Consider the following 23,842-nt stretch of genomic DNA (forward strand, 5'->3'; position numbering starts at 1 on the left):
CCAGAGTTTGATTCTTTTCATCTACCAATGTATACCATTTAATACCATTTCATACTGTTCCAATTATTTCAATAAATAATACAACACCTCAAAGAGTATGTTTCAGTTCTCTGATATGGTAACTGTACTATAGTGTATATACACTGATCAGCCACGACATTAAAACCACTGACAGGTGATGTGAATAACATCACAATGCGATGTTCTGCTGGGAAACGTTGGGTGCTGGCATTCATGTGAATGCCACTTGACAAGCACCACCCATCCAAACACTGTTGTGGACCAAGTACACCCCCTCATCACAACAACACTCCCCGATGGCAGTGGCCCCCCAGCAGGACAATGTGCCCTGACACACCACAAACACTGCTGAGGAACACAATAAAGGGCCCAAGGTGTTGACCGGGCCTTCAAATTCCCCAGATCCCAATCTGATCGAGCATCTGTAAGACGTGCTGGAGCAGGTCTGATCCATGGAGGCCCCACCCCCCAACATACAGGACCCAGAGGGTCCACTATAAAACGCCCTGGTGCCAGACACCACAGGACACCCTCAGAGGTCTTACGTCCATGTCTTGACAGGTCAGAGCTGTTTTGGCTGCACAAAGGGAACCTTCACAATATTAGGCAGGTGGTCATAATGTTATGCCTGATGGTTGTATATACAATAACACTAACTGTTCAGTTTAATTAATAAGATTCAGATAAAAAGTTAAAATCAGTTAAAAAAGGATGTGATGTGTTTAATTTCATATATTTCATGATGCTTCATTTGAGTAAGTTAAAAATAAGTGAGTCAAATGGCAGTACCGCCATCTACTGGCCGATTTTGGTTCAGCGGCTAGGCTTTGTCAATCTTGAATAAAACCTTTATGCAGGAAGTGACAGAAAAGCAACAACAAAGAAGTTCAGAGCAGCACATTTGTCAGCTTCTAGCTATGACTAGCCACTCCAGCATACATCTTCGAGTTGCATCGTCGGTACGTGTTGTTTACATGTTAATTTACGGTTATATGCTTGAGCCTTATGTGGCAGAATATTACCGGTACATTGTGTACTTATTTGTGTTATGTGTTTACATGTATTTAGCCTACTTTGAGTGAGCTATTTAGTTAGTCATGCTAGGCTTTGGTAAATGTTTATTTTATGGTTTATGCATCTCCATAAATGCAATATTCATGACTGTATTATTTTGTCTATCTCTTTTAGTTTCACACTTTACTTCATCAATAAAACTGGCAAAAGGAATACCCAGTGTGTTGTTTGGAGTGAAGAGTTTAGCTGCCTGTCAACACATGCATGCTACGCATTGAGGACAGAACACTAACTCTATAATGAGGTGGTGAGAAATATTTGTATTGCATCTGCATTAGTAGTTTTTGACCCTAGTCCAACCAGAAAGAGCTTATACTAGAAATATGGATAAGATTAAAAAGGGGTGCCAAACTTTTCCCTTTGACGGGCCAAAATTGAAACTTAATGGTGGGCTACTGGCCAAAGCAACCACCTATTGTAATGTGTATTATTGTTCACAAATTACTCTGGGTTTGATCATTGTTGAAAACATTTCCTGTGGAACCATCTTCCAGTCTCTGTTCGGGAGGCAGATACCCTCACTACATTTAAGAGTCGAGCTTATAGTGGGCCCCTAGTTACGCTGCAATAAGCTTAGACTGCTGGGAGACTTCCCATGATGCACTGAGCTCCTCTCTCCTTCTCTTCCCCCCTATATGTACACATTCATGTCTCATTAAGACATGACACTAACTTGGCTTCTTCCCCAGAGTCTCTGTGCTTTCTCCCAGGTTCCCACGGATCATCATTTTCACTGCTGCTGTTGCCCTGCTTGACTCCCATTGATATTATTGTTATTATTATTATTACTAATAACAAGAAATATTAATATTAGTAATATTTCAAGTATTATAGCTGGTATTACTGTTGTTGCTGCGCATCTCCAGGCAATGACATTTCCCGGTTAAATAAAGGTTATAATAATAATTTCATGAAACAGACTTCACTAGCTCTCCTGCATGTGAATGATCCAGGGGAAAACACTTACTGTCAAAATCTATTACATAAATCACAATGACATTTTGAAGTTTTTAATCAGACTGAACAGAGTTATGAAGCTATTTTTATTTATTTTTTTGAAACCAAACTGAAAATGTTCCTGTTTTCTATCCACCTTATCAGACTGTGGACGTGGTGGTCAGACCTTCTGTGTGAGGTTGCTGAATCATATCCCTGGACTATTACTACTACTATCCCTAACTATTGCAGAATCTGAGCTCACAATGCAAGATCTTTATCAAGTAGGCAGGATGGCTGCCACCCTGAATAAGACATTGCAAGAAGTAAGTTCAAAGCTCAAATTCATATATTTGGCTAACAGACATTTTGGAGCAGTAGCTGATGCAGGAGGTCTCCCCTCACCTTGACTAGCAGTTGCTGCACTTGTGGCAATAGAGTATTTTAGCATCCAATGTGGAACTACTTGTGGTCAATCTTCACTTTAATGAATGTGAGAATATATAGTACATAGTAGCAAAAATAGAAAGTATCAGAACATTTTTCATTTTGTCAGCTGGAGTCTCCAAACCTCGATGTCTTACAAAGAGAGGATAGTATTTGGTGTTTGGACAACGTTGCTCTCATGGAGGGCTCCCTGTCAGTGATGGATGGAGATGCCGTGCAGGAAGTGGTCAAAGCAGTCATTGGACAGTTTAAATCCCACGTGCTGCCCAAAATCAGCTCTTTCCGAAAAGGTAATACAGATTACAAGTGTACATTCTTTACATTCTGTATTCTTCTGGTCTACTATTATACTCTGTTTATGGTTCTGCTTGTTTCATTTAGTTATTCTTAGTTAATAGTAATAATAATAATAATGATAATGATAATGATAATAATACCCAGTATCTCTCGGGATTATGTTCATATTGGATGACATCTTGATTCAAATGCCACACTGAAGAAAATATTACTGTAATTTTACAGTAAATTACTGGCTAATAATTGATGTGCATTCAAAGCACAGTTACAGTAGTTTACTGCCAGAATCTAACAGTAACAGTGCCATGTTCAGTAAAAATGAAGGAAGCAGCATAGCCAACCCGACTTTAATTTACAAGACTGGAGTTTATGTGACGCCTACAAATGTGTATGGTCACAAATTTTGAATTATTATATTTTATGTGTTTTTTTTGTATGAAAAGATAAGCCAATTTGATGTGTTTTCTGAAGAGAGTATCAGAGTGTAGGTCTCTAATTCCACCACAAGGGGGAGTATCCCCTTGAGTGAGCGCTTGTTGTGTCAGACTGAGTTCCTCTACTAGCTACTAGCCTGCCATGGAGAACGCACGGAATGACTTCTGTCTCTTCTTTTCCTGTGGAAACAGGTTAGTAAAGTGTGTTAAATGACCACAACTCAGGTATTAGGACTGTTAAAAACCTTTTGAATGTATAAATGAAGCTTTTGATGTAGAAATTGTGATGTAAACCGTGAGAAGCGTAAAAGGGAAATAGCTCTGCTTCCCCCCTGTAGAAAACAACAACACAAAACGGCGGTCTGACGATGTTTTCACTCGGTTTTGTGGGGCTCCTGGGCATTTATTTTCATTTTCTTGAGTGTATATTTGAATTGCAACGGGTACCAAGTGTAATATGAGTTCTGTGAGGGTGAATTAATGTGTTTCATGTGAATGTTCATGCTAAAGTACTCAGTCAGGTTAAAAGAGTATGCCGACACGTTGCTCGTATTGTTGTTTACATGTGTAGGATGTGTTCGAACGGGCAGTAGTGTAGTAGAGTCTACAAGATGGAGATTAAAGGTGTTAAAAACACAAGTAAAACATGATGCGTTTGGTTAAAAACAGTGGAAATGTAACTTTGAGGACACAAACATGTTTTGTGATGTCATCCCGTGTTGGGAATGTGATGCAGTTCATTTAGTTTTGACAGCTTATGGAGTATGTTTAGTGAATGAAATAATTAAGTGAAAAACTGAGCATGTTAAGAAAAAAATAGTAAAATTCTGTTTAATAAAAGACAGCTACTAGCCTGCCATGGAGAACGCACGGAATGACTTCTGTCTCTTCTTTTCCTGTGGAAACAGGGTATTTATCTTCTGAGACCAGGTCACTCGTCTTGAGACCTGTAACATTTACATCCTGTAAACATTTAGTGTTGCTTTTATTGCAATCTTCCCCCTAACCGTGAAGATAGAGTGTAAATATATACCCCTTTCACACTGGACAAAAAAGTTACTCCAGCTAACATCTGGCTGGTGCAATTACAAAAAGTTACTAAGTGTGTCTGTGTTGTCTTTCACAAGAATAATACATGGGGACTAAAATGCCTGGAACATTATTGTCACACCTGTTGACAGCGGGCGTCATGAGGTGTCAGGCATCCTGGACTTTGCTATGCTCATGAATGGATGCTGTGTGTTTGAAGTGGCCATAACAATGTTGTATATAATGCTGGACAGGCCCAGTCCTGAGGATGTAGTTGGAGCAGTGTTAGCGGGCTGGGAGAGCCTCATGCCACTCAGTGAGAATAAAAGGGATTCCCTATTCCTGCTGGTGCTGGATCGGTTGTGTGGGTCTCTGGTTTATGGGCTGATGCAGGCTAAAAAAAAAACTGATAAATAGTTAAATAAAACTAATATTACAAGGATTTTATCCAAATTCAACACTAAATCCTACTTTCAATGACTACTGCGGTCTCAAAAATATTCAACCCCCTGAATAGAATTCCTCATAAGAGCACACATTTGCAAATCAGGTGTGGTCTCAAGCATACCTGATGCAACCAATCAAAGGCTTCATTAGTTGCATCAGGTGTGCTTGAGATAGAACACCTCAAATACCTGGATTGTTGACGGTGACGTTTCATTGCATGTTAGAAATATGGTTAAGTCAAGAGAATTGTCCAAAATGTTCAGAGAAGAGATCATTGCCTTGCACAAACAAGGAAAAGGATTCAAAAAGATAGCAAAGGCACTGAATGTTCCTAGAGATACAGTTGGAAGCATAGTTCTCAAGTTTAAAGTTAAAGGAACAGTGGCTACACTACCTGGACGTGACAGAAAGAGGAAGCTATCAAGGAGACAGGTGGTCAAAAATCCTCGACTGACTGCAAAAGACCTGCAGCAAGACTTGGTGGCAGCAGGCACTGAGGTTTCAGTTTCCACAGTAAGGCGCATACTAAACGCTGAAGGGCTCCATGCCCGAACTCCAAGAGGTACACAACTACTGACCCAAAAGCACAAGAAAAGTCGGCTCCAATTTGCTCAAAACTATATAAATAAGCCAAAGAGGTTTTGGGATTCTGTTCTGTGGAGCGATGAAACAAAACTGGAACTTTTCGGGCCTATGGATCAGCGGTATGTCTGGAGGAGGAAGACTGAAGCATACGCTGAAAAGAACACCCTGCCTACAGTGAAGCATGGCGGTGGCTCAGTGACGCTCTGGGGCTGCTTCGCTTCCTCTGGCACTGGAAACCTGCAGCGTGTGGAGGGCAAGATGGATTCAATCAAGCATCAGGAAATCCTGGGAGAAAATGTCATGCCGTCTGTGAGGAAGCTGAAGCTTGGGTGTCATTGGACCTTCCAACAGGACAATGATCCCAAGCATACCTCAAAGGCTTGGTTTCAGAAGAAGTAGTGGATGATACTAGAGTGGCCATCACAGTCGCCTGACTTGAACCCCATTGAAAATCTCTGGTGGGATTTGAAAAAGGCGGTTGCAGCACGCAAACCCAAGAATATTAGTGAACTGAAGGCCTTTGCCCATGAGGAATGGGCTAAGATTCCTCAGGAACGCTGCCAGAAGCTGGTGTCTGGCTATGCATCACGTTTGCAGCAGGTCATAACAGCAAAAGGGTGCTCTACTAAGTACTAAAGATGCTTGTCATGAAGGGGTTGAATAATTTTGAGACACTTTGTTTGTCCCTCGATTTTGTTTGGGAGAGGCTCCTGTTTGCAGTATGATTGCAGTCTCATCAGGGATATTTGGTCAGATCCTCCCTGTTTGGTCATAATATTAGCAACCCTGTCTATCATTTGGAAAAAGAAATACATTGTTAATCTACTCATTGGAGTGTTTTCTTTCATTTTCTGGAGGTATTTCTTCTATAGAAGTCATATGATGTAGATATTTTTGGTTTTAGTGTGTTTCTCCATGCATCTCCCATTGACTTCAGTACAGCTCTTACCACAGTCTGGCCCCAAAGCAAGATTTGGTGATGTGACGACCCTTCCTTCTTTGTTAGGTTCCTTGTTTCTGGCAACAGACTTTAAGACCAATTGGCAAAATAAACATGATTCTACCTTTACCACAAACTCTTTAGTTCTTAAATCTAACACAGTGAACTTCATATATATATAAACTAAATTCAAATGATATTACTGGTTTTAATAAATGCTTACCTTCTCTCTTTGTTATAGAATATTTCTGTGAAAGCTGTGGTGCTAAAAAACAAAAGAGAAAGTTGAACACTAGATGGAGACATCATCCCACTTATTCCACACACTGCATAAAAGACCCCTTTTTGAGATTCAGTTATTCAGACTCACATTCAGGCCTAATCTCAGAGAACTTTGATAATTTCCTCTGGCAGTGACTCAAAATTGTTAGTTTGTGGAAAAGTTTGGAAAAGCAAGAGACCTCAGGCTAAATGATTTTGACAGTATTTTAAAGATGTACATTGCAGTGTGAGTAGGAAGATGCTGTAAGAGCATTCGCACAGTAAAAACTGAGTAAATGGAGAAACTATGCTTTATGGGAGTTTAATCCCAGTGCCATCACTTTTAGAAAACCAGATGATATAACTTGGAGAAAAATGAACAACTGCAGATGAAATAGTCAAATCAGCAGGATTATTTTTTCTTATCCGTATTATATCACCTTCAAATGCTGCTCCAAACGCCTCAGCCAGAGCTTTATGTCAACACTCCCAACACCATCACACTTTACACACACACCTCGTCTACCTTTCTACATTTCAACCTCCCACCTCAAAGGCACCATCTGCCCTCTGCCCCCGCTGCAGCTCGCGACATGTACCTCCAGTCATGCAGAAAAAGTCACAGTGTGCGTCTGTGAATGTCTGCCTGTGTTCACGTTTGTTCTCCGTCTGTTTCACTGCAGCATTCGAGCCCAGCGAGACAGAGGAGGCACATATCTGAACCTTTTGCACAGCCTCCTGTATAAGCCACAGTCCCTCCTCTGTCTTTTCTCTTTTTGTCTTTGTAATACTGTAAATCCATGTTCCAAAAATTATAGCTGAAATAGAAATGGCAACACTCAAAGGACTTAGCTTAATACACCAACCCCACTTATCAGTGCCATTAATCCTCTTGGCATTTGAAAACAGTGCGCTGGGTCTACACTGCACCTTTTTTTAAAAAAAAAAAACAGCAGAGAAATTTAATTTTCGCTCCAAAGACCACCAATCTGCAGGCTTTTAAAGTCAGAACTTACTGTGTAAAAAACTGTGCTGCACCCAGTGTGGAGCCTCTTGAATGATTTTTCTTTGTCTTTATCTTATGTATGATATATGTTAATATTCTCAAAGCTCTTTTCAAACAAGTCAACAAGGTGCGATACAGCGAGAAAAAAGAGATAATGACAGAAAACAAAGGACTCATTGACTGTAAAGAAAAAGGAATGCATAAGTGTTACAAAAACAATCTCATCAGGATTCGACTGTCCAAAATATTCAACTTCACTCTGGGTTGAGAATCATCTGAATGCCACAAATGTAATTAAAAAGCAAAGCCCTCCATTTAAGAAATACATATTTGATAGAAAAAGGTAAACAACACTCAAGCTACTAATGTTAAAGGCCTTGAAGGCATTCGTGTGGATATCGTATTCACTGTTTTTAATTATGATTTGAACTAAAAATTAATTAATTAATTACACAGTCTGTTATCCCTACTTAAATACATTAATGCAATATGAAAATAAAATCACAGCACATTTAGGATTTTTCAGAGGATTAAAAAATGAAAGAGAAAGAGATTCTGGAGGGAGCACTTTTTGCTTCCTTTCCTCCAACTGTGTCTGGGGATTGATCACTCCACTCGCCAGTCATTTGCCAGCTTCTCCAACCACGAGCTCAGTGTTACTGATATCCATAAAAATATATCTCTATGGGTAAGTTCAGCTCCTCGGGGTCATTTGTCAGATGTTTTTGGACTTTTTCGACCACGAATGGTCCCGAGCTTTACTGGAGTAAAAAACATCTCCTCAGTTTTTGTCTTTACCAGGACAAGACAGCACTGTGTTGTTAATGCGATGCTATGTATGTATCACACTGCATTTGTAATGCTTACACACTTTGCCTTATTTTTGGAAATGGAGCCACGTACCTGCCCTTATGCCTTTAGGTGTCATCTATATTGTGTTGGGCAGTAATGTGTAATAATATTAATTTCCCCAGTAACGAATAGTGTTAGGGATTACAATTTCAAAATCAGTAATAATGTTACAGTTACTATATTAAGTAACACAGCATTACTGTGTAGCCAGAGTTCAATCTGTCTTTTGTCCTGGGTAGGCTGTCTTACGATGAGGTGTACGTGTGGCGGGTTGGAGCAGGTCATGTTGACTAGTAGCCAAAAAAGCTGAAGGATGGGGGAATGAGGGAGAGAAGTATTTCTCAGTGAGTTTGTCTCTGTCAAACATACAGAGAGTACTTTGGTCTGTTGCAAATTTTGTGTCGAGCATCAAAACGCTTTCAACTGCGAAGCATACGACGTGTAAATTATTGAAGCGTCTGATACGGCAGCACAGCAATGTGAAGCTTGTGGAAAAAAACACTGGTGCTGGAAATGAGGCATCACCTGCCAGTGAAGCAGCATGCACAACAAACTGGATTTCAGAGCAGGAGACGTTGTGGAGAGACATTAGGTGGACAGGATGTAAAGAAGCTTGTTGCTGGGTAAGAGATGTTACTAAAGGTAATATAGTAATATAACAAGTAATGTAACTACCAAGTATTGAGTCCAATTGTATTACTTTTTAACAGAAGCAGAGTTGGGGAAAGTTACTCACCCAACACTGGTTTTAAGCAGCTGAATTCATGATTTAGTTGTTCTCATTCAGTTTATGGTTTCAGATGAGGATGGAATATTTGATTGCAGCTCATAAGTACTACCAGGCAGTCACCCATACATTTATTTGTAAATAAGTGATGACAGAGAAATTCAATAAAAAGGTGTCTTGAGGTGAAACCCCATACAATGCTTGTGAAATATAACAAAAGCTGCTGACAGAGTCTTAATACCACCGGAGCACGATGTAGTCAAATCCAGACAACATAAGGTGCTGGATCGTTAACTGGGTTCCTGGACAGCCAATTTACACCTAAAATACTGACTTTGTATTTTGAATCTGGATGAACCTCAACTGTAAACAAAAAGTAAATTCACTCTATCATACAGTAAACTGTACATTTCATAACACACAATAAAGCCTATAATAGTTATACAAAAAGATATTCCAGACTTTACAGTAACAACACAAATATCACTGCAAAGTTGGCACATATTGTCCTTCCTTACATCGACCTGAGTGAAAATGACTAAGTACTGTGACCCCACTGCTTTTCTTCGGGTTTGTGTCTTTATTTTGTTGCAAACAAGTGTTTTACGTCTTCTTCTGTAAAATGGATTCATCAGTTGTGCAGCTCTTGGCCGTCTTGCCAGGCCTTTCACAGCTGCCAAGCCGACCTGTTAGGACTAATTCACTTCATGGATCCCTGACAGACTCTCGTGTAATGCATATTAGCTTTATGCCCAGGCAATCTATAGTGGCCAAGATGTCAGAGATTGATACAAGGCTAATGGGTCTCTCTCTCTGTTAACAAAGATGTTCCTCATCTGTTATGCCAGTCAGCAGTTTGGCAGGGTCCTGAACTAACAGCTTTTAACACAAAAAATGTGTGTCCATTACTAAATTATGTAGCGCTTTGTGCATGTAGTTAACCAACATTTATTGAAGAGCTTTGCTTACTCAGATGCAATTAATACCAACGAGACTGACTTCTACAAAGTGTTTGCCTTACAGTGTTTTCTTCGTTAAAGTTTGTGGCGTCATTTGTATTCGAAAGACAGCAAATTTTCAAGGCTAAAGAAAGTCACATCTTAAGTGTGACAACTCTCGAACAGAGGAATAATCACAACAGCATCCAGCCTCTAAAATCATGTAAAAACAAAAGGGATGCTCCTCACAACCGGGAGTAAAGCTGAGGAGGAGACATTAGTAAGCTGCTGCGGTAGCTCAGTGACTTCCTCTGTCTTATCAGTTTGTTTCAGAGCGTCTGGGCTTTGCAGACGGATGCTGGCCTCGGTCTCCTATCGTGAACCGTTCCCCATCAGACCGACATAACTCACCAATGGGAGAGCAAAAGAAAGCCATCAGCATGAATTCATTAAAACTTTCTCACATTATCACATGCCGCTTTTCAGTGGACGTCTCTACATTCGCCATAACAAGCGTCATGGCGGCCTATCTGCTCGGAACAGGTGGGAAGCACAGTGGCCTCTCAGAGCTCCAACATTAGGGAGGCGCTTAGAGAGGGGTGGCTAATCGATTGGACAGACTGGATTTACTGAGATGACTGAGTCACAGGGTGACTGCGGAGGCAAAGTAGGAACTGTGAGTGTGCGTGTGTGTGTGTGTGTGTGGGAGGAGGATGGTGTCTGATTCCACTGAGAAACTGACTACCTGAGATATCAAAACAAGGCAGTTTTGAAGCACAGTTCATGCTCAGGTAAGTTAGAAGTACAGTATTAATATGACTTTAATTTGACATTAATATGACCGACAATCTGGGAAAAGAAGAAGAATTTTATAGAGTTTACTGCAGATGGTTGTGTTTATTTATTCATGAATACATTTTTTTAATCTTTTATGCCATTGGACCACAAATGGAAAGGTGGAAGTTACTGGCATGTAATCAAAAAGCAAGCAGGACAGAAAATAGTGAAAACAGGATGTTGTCATTTTTTTTTATTTGCTTAAAAAAAATGAACAAGACAAGATCAACCTCTGATCGACCCTTTCTAACCTTCCATTTTTACTTCCATAAATGTTGAGCAATGCAACTACAGAATTAGACTGATGAAGCTGATGGCTGTTAAATGCATTAATATGCACAATACAAATGGTCGCAAAGTAAATTATTAAGAAAGAGACAGAATGAAGAAGGACTAGAACACAGTGTCTGTATTCATCAGCCACTTTCCGATCATATGAGATGATGTTCCTAAAACAGAATGTGAGTAAATACTCTTGAATTGTGATCACAGCAGCGGGTTCATGAAATTGAACCTCGTCACGAAAAGGCTCACTAATTAGGCTTTTCACTGATATCAGTCTGTTTTTATTTACACGTTAACTGTTGCTTTCATCTAATTTTGTTCTCTATACAAGGAACAACAGCTCAATGGTACTTAAAAATTATATCAAGTGTGTTGACACCTTGCAGTTTTACATGTGTAGGCCAACAAGTTCAAAAGTCTGAAACAATTACTAATTATTTGAAATGAGAAAAAGCCACTTTTCAACAAATGATGTAGTAAACTTTATCCTCCCAGCAACAGAAAAGTAAAACTTTTAATATACTTAACTTTATGATGATATAAGTAAGATTTGTGTACTTTTATCAACTTTTTATGTCCTGTGATTCACATTCTTGACATCGTCTGACTCGATGGTGTTGTGATCCTGATCCACCCACACAGCAAATTCATAGCTGAACTCGGAGTATAAAAATGGACACTATGTCTGACACTTCAAGATAGTTTCGAACACCCCCACATGCCCCACAGCCATCCAGTGGACACATAACCCCAGTCAAGTCTTGTCACTCAATATGTCATGAAGAAAATCAACTCTTACTGCAGCGCTGGAAGACTTGCTGAACATGTGGTGCTCCAAATATGTTGCAGCAATAGAAGCATCTAGACAATGTTATTGAACAAGATCTGCTAACAAAGGATATGGCTCTGCACTTTCTGATTCTTTGGGAGTTTGTGCTTGAAAGAAGTCAAAAGCTCTTTGAAAAGAATGAGCAGCTTCAACAACAAAGAGGTTTTAATTTTGCGCCCACCAAATCCTGCAAAGCTGCAGACTGCAAGACGGATGAAGAAGTGTTTGTTGTTTGTTTCTTGTCAGGACCATAAAGGTGATGATGCACACTCTGCCTTTGGAGACAACACACTGTCTAATGATGGTAATTATACATACAGTATACACGGTACTATACATGGACGGCGATATGTGGCTTGCAGCAGAAATATGTCACAATTTGTACACATGGTTCTATATTTAGATAACAGGATACAGGATATACTGGCCAGTCTATCTAACCTGTAAACGAGTCTTTAACTTTCAAGTCTCAAGTCTTTTACTTTCGTCAAGGGAAGGTGAAGTCATCAAAACATCAACTCAAGTCCAAGTTACAGTGTCTCAATTCCATGTCTTCATTGGCTTAATATGAGGCTACCCTGGTCCTAACAGCCACAAGGGCCTTACATGACTTTGATCAGTTGTTTGGAAGTTTATGTTCTTCAACAGCAATAAAAAAGTTGGCCTAAGTGGTTAAAAATGCAAATGTGATATAGATACTTTGTGAGGGGGAAAAGCCTGCATAATACAAGTTGTTAGCTATTACCATAGTACCTGAAGTAGCTCTTTTATAGTACTGTGTAACATACTGCATACAAATGACGGACAGGGGGGGCAAGGGATGGAAGAGGAGAGGAAAAGGGAGAGAAAGTCAGAAAGTCAATGAATAAATAAACATTCAAAAAATAAATAAACAAAAGCGGGATGGAAGAAACAAGAAAGATAGGTCAAATTATTTAACAGTGCATTGTTTGCTCTGACGGATGGTCAAAAGTGGTTGGCTGGCCATGCATTTCTTATATTCATCTTGTATGCATTGTTGATTGACAGTAAATGAATAGTTTCTAGTGTAAAATATCAGATAGAAGCATATTATGTAAGTGTTAACCAATTTTCATGTATGCCAAATAAACAGCGAAATGTGAGTATTTTGTATATACCATTACATTAAGTGCATTTTGAGACAAAATGTTATTTACTCACTTATTTATTTGTCTTCTTTTCCTAAATTATTTGGTAGGAGATGAGTGGTATTAAGGGTCGAGTGTAATTGAGTTGTGCTGTTGACAAACACACCCTCTAAGAAGCTGCTTACATTCCCCTCCAAGCACTACTAATTCTTGTCTGAAGCTGACATTATGCACAGCACAACTCAAACTGAGAGACGTGTTCAACATAAGACTGCCACGGGCAGTGACCCAAAACCCAATACGTCCAAACTGCAGAGAAAAATGTGAGATTAGAGGAGACATACGATTGTTGCAAACAAGGCCAAAAGCAGGGCAGGAGATAGAGAAAAAAGTGGGAGAATGAAAGATTGACGTACCATCCTGTACCCTCCAGAATTTCCAGTCTTTTGCCAGCTTGTCTCAGGTGGTTTTAGTCAGACTATGTAGGAGGAGTGAGGCCTTTTCATCTTTCTACAGTTCTGCTTCCATTGAAATCCTGTGGCACAGGAGGAGATGCAGGGCAGTCTGCACATCTGCAGAGTGCAGATCACAGGAAGTTGACTTACATGGTGGAAGTAGCAGGAAGTAGTTTTTGTTGTCACTATGTTTAAATGCACACCAACGACTACTCAATACCTTTATCATTAAAGATGTATTAACATGTAGAAAGCATTTTGCTCTTGAAGTCAGTTGAGGTGGAGGTACCCCTCTTGTGTCAGTTTGCATGCAAAGGGCTTCCGGACAAGGGAGCAATAATATGGTATATGCAACACTCGGTTAGACTTTCAAAATAAAGCTTACAGACAAGCACATATACAAATTACACACATATTATGATATATTATGACTTTTAGACTGTAATTAACATTCGTCAAACTTTGGTGGTTTGGTTAGGTTTAGGAAAAGATCATACTTTGGGTTAAAATACCTACAGCCATGTCACATAATGTAAGTTACGCCATTTATGTGAACTTACTTACGTAACATAACCATCAGTTAACTGGAGTCAAATCATGGACATGAACCCCAGTCTCTATCTAACCACCCCAACCACACTCTGACTAGGACTTTTGACACTGTTGATACTGCAATATGAGTGCAATACCAGTGTTGTAAATACAAATCCCTGGTCTGTAACAATTTGTCTTGAAGTAAACATGTATGTAGCACTGCGCTCCTACCCTCTCACGTAAGTTACATACAGTAGTGCGGAAACAAGTGATTGGGGGGTGGAGTGGCTGAGACAGAGACAACATTCACCCTATTACAAGATGTTGTACAGTCAAAAGGATTGATTTTTGAACGATTTTTAATGTAAAAAAGTAACATAATGTTGCTTTAATTGCAGTACTTGAGAAAACTGACTTAGCTACTTTCCACCACTGCTTTCCCAACACCCTATCTCTACATGGATATTGAGGTACTGAGCATGTGTGCTAGTCGACAGGCCGATGATACAGTGAACGCAATGAGAAAATTGAGGGTTGGTTGGTGTTTGTTGCTCTGATTAATTTGTGACTTAACTCAAGCTCCAGTATGTGTAATGTTGCAACAGCTGTTTCTCTGCCGCTGCAAAAAGCCAGTTTTATTTTCCCCCCACCTCGAGCCATTCCGCTTTTTTATTAAACACATCGCTTTGCATCTGGTTTAAGTCAGTATCAAAACACCACATGGTGACCACATTCAATAATTCACAGGAAACAAAGGTAATTCAAAAGAGCCTACCTTTGAATCCAGTTAGCTTTAATAGAAACCAACATGTTCAAGGTGTTTACATGATAATTAATGTTATGGAGGTTATAGATGCATCATTAGAGGTCATCATCATGAGGTGTGGGCCATCTAATGGAACAGATTGCACAAGTCAAGCACAGTCCATTACATTCAACATTGTGTGTGTGTGTGTGTGTGTGTGTGTGTGTGTGTGTGTGTGTGTGTGTGTGTGTGTGTGTGTGTGTGTGTAGGTACAGTAGGTGGCTGTGTGGGTGGGTCAGCATGTGTAGTACAACTGTGTATGTGTGGCTCGCTGTCGGTGTAGGTGGGTCAGCATGCACAGTATGATGGAGTAAGTGTGTTTGTGTGTGTGACTACTGCATGAGTGCAGGGTGGACAGTTAGATACACAAACAGACTGTGATTCTGGACGGCAGCCCGGCAGAGAGCTTTACTGGGAGATTTGGTGCAGAGAAACTAGAATTAAGAATCATTACATGCAAAAAACATTAGAGTAACAACATAAATTCAAAAAGTTCTGGGGGAGAGGAATCTTTCCCTTGAAAAATCCCACAGCTGAAAGTGTGTTTATCTCTCTCCCTTTTGACAAATGACATCCATTAAAAGGATAGTTGAGAAATTGAGAGAAAAGCTAAGGGGGGCAAAAGCTATTTCACTGAAACAATAAAGTAATGCAAAATTGTGCAGGGTGGCAGGAGCAGTTAAGCCAACGGAGAGCTTTTGCCAACACTCCATAACATTTTGTTTCTGTCACACGCCCTCTGCTTTTAATTCAACACGTAATTTCCAGTAATTTTGCATCTCCCCGGTCTTTGAGGGGAGAAATTGAGGTGACTCGGGGTTGATTTTTTTGTTTCCCAGCTGTTGGCAAGACTGAGGAAGCGGAATTAAGGCACTTTTCATTCATGCTGTTGTTGTTCATTAGTTTTTCAGCGCTCATAATAGAGAACATAATATTTTGATTGTTCTCTGAATTAATTTGGAGATCTAAAGAAGTTCCCGCCCAGGACATGTGTTTCTGATAAGAGTCTTGATGTGATGCTGTGATGTTTGGCTGTGTGAGTGTGTAATTGTGGACACATATGTGCGCATGTATTTACAGATAGATAGTCTGTGAGTAAATGGCACCAGAGACGGAGATGGAAACAATTCGTCACCGTTGGGGAAAAGAAGGCAAGAGATCAAGAGAAAAAGAGGTAAGTGAGTGGGAGGTGTGGACGTTTAAACCGTGAATCACTGGGAGGGAGTGAGGGGGTCAGCATGACCTCTGATGACCCTTCACACCCATCGACATAATGCAAAATCCCTCTGAGGGCTGTTGTTGGCCTCCATCGCTTTTCTGTTCGGCCAACATCAGAAAACACTGCTTACCCATGAGGCTCTTCTGCAAACTGCAGCCCAGATCAGTCAGCCTTGGCTCCACGGCACTCTCTGAACTACAAATAATGTCCATCACAGCAAGAAGAGATTTAATATTGTATTGGTGTTTTGAGAGTTTCTCTTATAATAACTGAAAACACATGGAGCTAGATCATTGATGTCAGGCGTGAAGAGTGCTACGAGACAGAGGTAGAGGACAACAACTAGAAAACAATCAAAATGATTTTATTTCCAAAAATTGCATCAGTCAGAGATTCAACCGAAGATACCCAGTGATTCATCGTAGTTTAAAGAAATTGACATTTTTTGGGTGTGTTTGTTGGTGGGAAAACTTCTCTGCTCCTTCCCGGATCAAAGCCCATTACTCATTTCAGCGCTAATGATTTCTCTTGAATAAAAGATCCTAACAAATACAACTCAGAAACCACAAACCAGTGGGAAGTTTAAGTGCATCCCACTCTGTGAATAGGCCGCAATTTGAGATTGTGTTAAATGTGAAGCCACTGGATATTTTTGACAAAGGACCACTGCGTTTCAACACTGGATACATACATGTGGTGACAAAAAAACTGATATTTTTGGCGTGAATACTAGACATTTCCGACCTTGTTTGACATGACAACACCGGGGGTTTTTGACGAGAATGGGAACATCTCTAGCTGTGTTTGTGGCGAAAAAAACAGGTACTTTAAGCCAAAACACGATGTTTTCCTTACCCTAACCAAGTGCTTTTTGTGCCTAAACCTCACTAGATCACAAGCACAGTGTTGTCATAACATAAAATAGAAAACTGAACCTAAAGAAACATACTTTGCCAGTCACAGGTTAGTTTGTGTTCCTTTACAGGTGATACAAACACAATAACCTGGTCCATTTACCTTACCTACCTTCTTATGTTGGGATTTGTTTCCTGGTCATTATAACACAGTTTATTTGACTTCTGAACATATTAAAACTCCATGTTACTGTACCAGTTGGGCCTCAGTGTCTGCACTGTCAGTAACCTCACTCTCCGCCTGAGTCTCAATCTTTCTACTTTTTAACCTCAGTTCTCTGTTTAGTTGTTGCTTCTGTCTGTGCAGAGACTCTTGTCTGTTTCTCATCCCGGGCCTGTATCCTCCCCTCTTTCAGAGTCTGCTCCAGTCTCCCTGTGAGACCAATTTCCTGTTATCTTGCCTTCTCTGAGGTTCACCTCCAGTTTGTCTCTTATGCAAAACATCCTCACAAGATGGTTCATCCTACAGGATAGACACAATTTATCGCATCAGGGCAATTAAAAATATGTTTGGCAACTTAGCAGTAAAAATGTATTGTAAATGGCCGTGAACTCATCCAAACGTCCTGGCTCTGTTTGTGTGGTGGTATGCACAAAATCTTGCCACTCTAGCACACTGTATGCCAAAACAGCCTCCAAAGTGTTTTGGCAAACACTGTTTGACACAGGTCTACCTCTACAGCTCCAGTATTAAGCAGATTCTCCAGTCACTGTCTGCTGATAGACAGAGGAGGAGAGTACTGTGGGAAAAGAGGTCAGAGGCGTTGTTTTGGCTGCATGCGGCAGCCTCATAAATCAGAGGCTGTATAAACTGGCTTTGCTGAGAGAAGGACACAGAGGCGTCTGTTGGCCTGCTGGATCAGAAGCAGCAGAAGAGAAATAAATACTGAGTTTATGTTTGGCTGCTTGAGTGTGTGTGCTTATGTATTTGCTTTTATGTTTAAGCATGCTTGTATGTGTACATATGTATACTTAATTTCCCCACAGGGATCATTAAATCTCAGCTTGGCAATATTTATATGCGTGCAATGTGCATATCTTTGGGAATATGAAATAAAGTGTGCATTTGTATGTGTGTATGTTTATGTGAATCTGTTTACAGCGTCTACTGTCATGAACAAAGACATGTTAATCAACATGTTAATATTCGTGGATTTATCACTCCTATTAATATAACTTTGGTTTGAGGGGAAATGATGCTCTGAGTTTTGGAACTACAGTTTCAGTAATATTGCTAATAATAAGACAGATACAAACAGAAGGTATGCTGTTGCCATGGACTCAGATAGTTAGCCATGGGCTGCTCAAGCCCCACTTTTGTCTTTTGCTTATATTTGTTCACGTTTTGGCAAATTGGCGTGATTAAAAGTATGCCGATTAACCTATTCGCAGGTCCTTTTTGAAGTGTATCTGTCCCTCTGCACTTCCCATTTATATGGGATGTCTCCAGGAGACATCATGCTGATCTGTTGCAGAGTAAAATGACTTTTGAACATGTAAGCCAACATTTGTGAAAGACTAGAGAATGTAAAAAAACTATAAATTCTTTCAAGTGTTTCAGTTATCAACAAACTGCAACCTGTGAGTTATTTAGTGGATTTATGATCGTCTTTTTTCCTGTTAAATTCTGGATTTGATTTTTAGATGGACTAAGATCTATGTTTACTGAGCCCAGAAGATTAATGTGAGTGAAGTCAGTAAACACTATTTTGACATCTGGAACTAAATAGGGTGGTACATGATTAATAATTTCAACATGCCTAAATGCTTTCGTAAATTCTCTCACTTTCCTCGACAAATAAACAGCCTTTGATTGAGCGAGCTCTTTATTCTCTCTGTTTTCAGTTTTGAGATAGTTATGACTCATCATGATGCCACGATATCATCATTGGTAGCATACAAGTGTGCAAATAATGTGTAAGTTGGATTTTCCCAGACACGTGTAGTGCAAGTTCCTCCTGGTTTGCTGGGAAAGGCTCACTGGTCAACACTGGAACTGGACTATAGTGGGAGACCCTGAATCCAGTCTAATGCTTTAAGCCTGTCCACTGATGTAACTTTGCTCCACTCTCAGTGGCTCTTTTTGAGTTTCTTTGCTGACACTTAAGATTTTCTTTGTTGCGCTAATGACCTTTTTCCACTAATAAGGCACTGTGGGAATGACCCTTAGCCATAGTTTGATCCTTCAGTTTCATTCTCATGTGGTTCACATTACAGGGAAAACAACACGGTGGGTTGTTTCACAGCTCAGAGGAAATGATGCCACTATGCCTGCAGTCATGTCCTGGAAGACCGTGGCTGAAGACATGACCTCACAAAAAGTGCTGAGCTGACCTGTGGTAGCTTGAATTTAGGAAAGTGGTATGTCAGAGACTTCTGTGGAGAATCAATCCCCCTGAGCGACTGAGCTTTGTGTTCATGACAAAAGGCTGTGACGAGAGACTGATTCACATTTTGACCCACAGCATTCTCAACTCTGTCTCCTACAAATGATGTTTTCCCAATTATGTTGTCATGAAAAACATGATCTCTGGCTGGATTATGTTTGTTCCTTTCAAAATGTATTTGATGTTGCAAATAATTTGTATAAAAATGTAATTTCTAGGAGAGGTTTAGCATTTGAATCTGTCTTTTGCAACCTGATGAAAAAGTATAATTTGATCGGGATGCTTGCTTTATTACTTCCAACCAACAAAATACGCGCTTAATTAGCAACAAAGCCCCCAAAGTTCACCTTGTCATATCCAGAAAATCTCCACTGTATCATCACCAAAGTACCAAATATGGAAAACTGGGAATACCCTCCACCTCCTATTCATTCTTTCAGTTAGATTTCATCAACAGTCAGTACGTTTCCATGCACACTTAAGTCAAGCTACGGCCATAGCTCGATTAGGCCATTTAATTGGACTACTGCCATTGTCCCAGTATACACGCACCAGGGGAGAATTGATTTATTGATGGACGTATGTCCTACTCAACCACAGTAGGTTGCGATATGCACCATTTCAGGTAGTTACTACTGGACCTTCATCCGATTGACCTATTACGTCACATACCAAACAAGTTTAGAAGCAGCATAACGGTGAAAACATGGATGACTTTTCGGTGCTGTACATTACATAATATAAATTGCATTAATACCTTTGTCATCGTCTTCTTTTTTTGTTTTTCCCAGCTTCCTGCTATGGATTTATACAATGGACAACTTCTGGAAGGACATGGACTTTAAAAGTCCGGTTTCAGTCAGACTAACACAAAAATCCAACCTGTCTAACGTCATGTAAACGCTCTGAGTGTGTGAAGCATTGTCAGTCAGAGCTGAAGGATTTCTAGTGGTGCTGCTTTACTCAGTGGCTTCAGTGTTTGTTTATAGATGTGACAACAGTATTTTGTGGTTAAGGTCTTGTTAGGTTTAGGCTCCAAAACCACTTGGTTAGGGTTAGGAAAACATCATGATTTGGTAAGTACTCTAAAAGATATTCAGTGGTTTCACACTTACACATGTTGAAACCCAGTCTTGAACTGCAGTCACAGGCTTAGCAGCCCTCTGGCCTGTAACTCCACCATCATCCCCTCCACCTCCCAACTTCAAATCGAGGTCAGAAACATGTAATATGAACATGATATCACACATTTTGTATAAATGTCAATATGTATGACATGCAAATGTGAATGTATCAGTGGTTTGCCTGGTTAGGGGACCATAGTTGTGATGGTAAAAATAATAAACACCTAAATAAACACAGTTAATGTCACAGAACAATCGTGGTCATGGTAAAAAAAGGAAAAAAAACCCAACATCAACTGTTGATATGAAGCTGCAAATGGATAGTGGTCTCCCATATTAAAGTCCTAGTCCATCCTCCCCTCTACGTGGGCTCTGTAATTACCTCATGTGACTTCCTCCTTTGCTCCCATTACACACATACTTGCAGAAACTCTTTTCAATCACTTGCAGTTCATGCCGTAGTTTGCTTGGGGTTAAATGAAGGCAAGGGAAAGTGATATTTGGGTGGTTTGGTGCCGCTTCTCGATAAACAGGGTCAAATGAATCAGTCTAAATGATTTGTGATTCATTTTTTGCTCAACTAATCTGAGATAACTCCGGTATGTTTCTGTGCCTCAGCTTATTTGCATTATGCAGCTACTTCTAAATTATCAATTAGCAACAGCAACATCAGTGGAGTGAAGTCACACCCTGCTGGCACTCTAGGGCTTTATGGTTTTTATTATTTTGCCCCACGCTGCTTTTATCTCATTTCATCTTCATCCCAGGCGATAGGAAATAGTAGGAAATGTGATTTGTCTGCATTGCTTTTGCAAAGATCCTCTGTACCCTATCCCTACACAAGCACGTTGCTTCTAATAATGAGATTTTGACAACAAAACAGGTTTTTACTTTATTTCATCTCAAGCATTCACCGAGCATCAATATCATGACACTCAGTTTTTCATTTCACATCACATCATGTAATTTTAAAGTGCCTCTGAATCAGAGAGTGGTGACTGTGTTTTACCAATCAGCTGAAGACCCTGATAAACCAAATATAACAGTGACTAGCAGGATATTGCCTGAGGTGTTACTTTGCAGTCCAATCACTTCTGTGTTCAATATCACTCCCTTAATACTATATATTTGCCGTTATGCATGCATTTCTAGGTGCTGTGTGAATGCATGCTGATGGCTGTTCTGGGGTTTCCCTCAGTCGTCCCAAACATATTCTTACTCTGTCTTCCAAAGCTAGCAATAAAAAACATGTTTGAAAATGTAATTTGTGTGAAAGCCCATCATTTCCAAATCATCATATCTTTGCTTTTCTACAGTGAAGAATGTCGTTATTGAATCAAATCCTTCTGAATACATCCCTGTGGGTTTGAGGGAATGGGTGCACTGAGACAAGAGAATCTTTGTGATTTAATATTCTACATCAGTGCACACCAATTTGGTCACATAATTGTTTTTACAGTATGAAAATTCTCAGCGTTTAACTAAAGGAACTAGATTGCCTGCAGCATAATTTGCCGAGCTACAGTCATAGCTGGTTGTGTGTGGACATTAAAAGTATCATGAGTTGTAGAAGTGTGATAGTGTCAGTCAGTGTGTTCCTGTACAGCCCAGTCGCGGGGATATAATGTTAGCAATTAACGTTTCTGCAAAACCACAGATACGTCCAAGGTTGACATTTGCACCAAACGTGGCATATCACGTTCACAATATATGCTTATTAGCTGACTTTCACATTAGGAGGTGGAGAGGGTAGAATTAGGCAACCAGAGTTCGACTCTGTGGGGAGATTTACAGCCGTGTTTGTGGCGGCCAAAGGCTGTCGGACCATCTCCAGCCATTTCTGTGGCGACAGAACCAGATGTTTGTTAAAGATCTTTCCTGCCGCTTTTGTGGTGACCGAAACCGGCTATTGTTCACGGGAAGTCGGATCATCTCTATCTATGATTGTAGCGACCAAAACAGGTATTTTAAGCCAAACCACGATGCTTTCTTAACCCTCTTTGTGCATGAACCTTACCAGACCATGAGCACAGCATTGTGACAAGAGGGAAGGTTTTGCAGAAGCTTACTTAGCGAATATTCATTCTAGCGGTTGGGTTGTCCCGCAAATGTATGTATATTGGGTAGATTTTCATGTTTGATTAATGATCAGAATCAACACTAGCTCTTCCTCCTCCGGTCACAATGACTCCGGCGCCTTCCTAACGTCTTTGTTTATATAAAGGTTCTTATATTCAAATTCACAGTCAGGAAGAGACACTGATGAGCCCATTGGATGACTAACAGGATGGTGCTGTGGCTCGTTTTTTGGAAAGCAAGCTGGTGCCATTAACAACAAACTCCGGTAGCGGTTGCATGACATTTAACTGAACCACAAGCACAAACCTCCCACAGCTTTAAACATTATACACATCATATCCCTGGCTTAATCACCTTTTGCTCTATAAGTAAAGAAGAAGTCTTTACTGTTGCTCGCAGGAGGTTTTGTGCACTGTTGGATGCTGAATGCTGCTTTATATTTTCACAAGACAGTTTTATGCATAATGTACTTCCAAATTCCGGTTTGTTTTTGGCACATTATGAAACAAACATCACAGAGTTCATAGACTGCATTGTCTCCTGTCTCCATTCCCTCAGTCACTGCACCAAGCCAATCCAAGCAAATAACTCAGTGTGCCCATGAAGATGACTTTGGAGAGGAAAATTCTCTTGGTAAGCCACATGGCTTTTTGAAAGCTTGGAAACATCATTTAACCGCTTGGAGACGGGGTCAGTCACTCCACTGTCCTCCTCGTGCGGGTGAGAGGGGCCAATCAGACTGTCATTACTCTGCTGACAGCATGTGTTTGCTGTTCTGAAAGCGGCTGCAGGGCAATCTCCTCTTCTCCTCGCGTGTTTCAGATAAGCAATTGCCCTTTTTGTTTATTTAAAAGCTGGATAAATTTCCTGATTGTTGCACGCATCATTCAGGGAAACCAAGTAAATCTATTTTCTTGACTCTCTGCCTAATTTCACTCTTTATAAATCATACCTTGAGCATCTGTAAGACATAAAGCCATCCAACTGGCCTGAATAAATGATCATTCATCAACAATTTGCTTACGATTCCATCATTCTAACACGGTATCCATCTTCTTTGGCGGCTCTAACATTTTGGCCCAAGGGTCTTACTGTGTCAACACCCACAGAAAAAAGAAACCTCTGAGTAACAAGAGAAAGGACTTTATTTGCCTTATAAAATGTCTTGGGGACACGGGCGTTGAAACCATTAAACGGTTATGGGAGACGTAACCCCGCTGACACTGATGGTATCGGAGATAAGTGGGCGGGGAACACACCGGGGACGGATC

The 23,842-nt window shown here is 40.3% G+C and overlaps 1 long non-coding RNA gene across 1 annotated transcript; it reads left to right on the plus strand.

The window, feature by feature from the left end:
- Positions 1–934: 934 nt before the first annotated feature.
- On the plus strand, positions 935–1,248 carry LOC141004417 (uncharacterized). Its single transcript, XR_012179813.1, has 2 exons — positions 935–980; positions 1,210–1,248. It is a non-coding gene; the product is annotated as an uncharacterized lncRNA (long non-coding RNA).
- Positions 1,249–23,842: the final 22,594 nt, after the last annotated feature.

The sequence above is a fragment of the Pagrus major genome, chromosome 11 (genome assembly GCF_040436345.1).
Source record: "Pagrus major chromosome 11, Pma_NU_1.0".
Classification (NCBI taxonomy): domain Eukaryota; kingdom Metazoa; phylum Chordata; class Actinopteri; order Spariformes; family Sparidae; genus Pagrus; species Pagrus major.